The sequence below is a fragment of the Megachile rotundata genome, unplaced genomic scaffold (genome assembly GCF_050947335.1).
Source record: "Megachile rotundata isolate GNS110a unplaced genomic scaffold, iyMegRotu1 scaffold1053, whole genome shotgun sequence".
In the NCBI taxonomy this organism is placed as follows: domain Eukaryota; kingdom Metazoa; phylum Arthropoda; class Insecta; order Hymenoptera; family Megachilidae; genus Megachile; species Megachile rotundata.
This window is the reverse complement of record NW_027474350.1, coordinates 8,914-10,000: the sequence shown is the minus strand read 5'-3', so window position 1 is coordinate 10,000 and position 1,087 is coordinate 8,914.

Genomic DNA, 1,087 nt, shown 5'->3' with positions numbered 1-1,087 from the left:
TTTCTCTCTCGTTTCGATTTTATTACGAATCCTTCACAACCTCAATGCCGGAGATTCGAAGAAACGCATATCGACGTAGTAATGCCGAAGAATAATATTCTCCGGTTCAAAAAAGTTTTGAAAGCACGTACACACCGCTTTCACGCCGTTCGTCGAAACGTAAGAAGCGCGTAAACCGCACACGCTCGGAACGAATTAATCGATCCCCATTCGGTGTAAGCGCGTAACAAGCACGCTGGACGTTGTGTTCGTTTATTTCAGTTTTTCAGCTTAAACGTTCCCTTTTCTTTTATGATTATTTTTGTACAACTTTTTGTACACGAACCAATTTGCAGCTCTCCTCTTTTTGCCCGTTTCCTTTTCTGGTTCGTAATATTATTTATATTACGTGAAGTTATATTATAAGTCTTTGATATACAATATTTCGTTTAACGACACAACACCGAAATAGCGCGTATAGCGGAGCACGCTGGACAATACGCTATGGCGCGTACAGCGGACATGCTGTTCGTCGAAACGAATCGAAACCGTGTCGATATAAACGTTTCGTTCCTCCACGGGGGTCTCTTTCTCTTATTTTGTATCGATAAAGCGCGTAAAAAAATGCAAATCCTTTCGTGCCAGAAAGATTTCTCGTTGAAAAGTTTTAGAAGCACGTAACACCGCTTTTCATTTCACGCTTTGCATCGAAACGGTATAAGCACGTAAACCACACACGCTCGCTCGTATTGAACCTCCACAATATCGGTGTTCTTTCGCCTTTTTTCATAAATACCATTTTTTGCAATGAACCAATATCAGCTTAAACGTTCCTTTTTTATTTGGTTCTTCTCTCTCCTCTCATGTGTTTCAGTCATATTAAAAATTGTTGTTCCTCCAAACTCTCTCTATTCTCTCTCCTTTCACTCTCTTTGGTATTTTATTTAAGACACACCGATAAAGGTTAGCGCGTACAGTGGCGTGCTGAACGTACCGTGATAGCGCGTACAACGGACATGCTGTTCGAAAAACGAACAAGAGGAAGCACGTACAAAGGTAGCTCGCGCTAGGCATATATCGATACGAAACCTCCGTTTTTAGTCTCTCT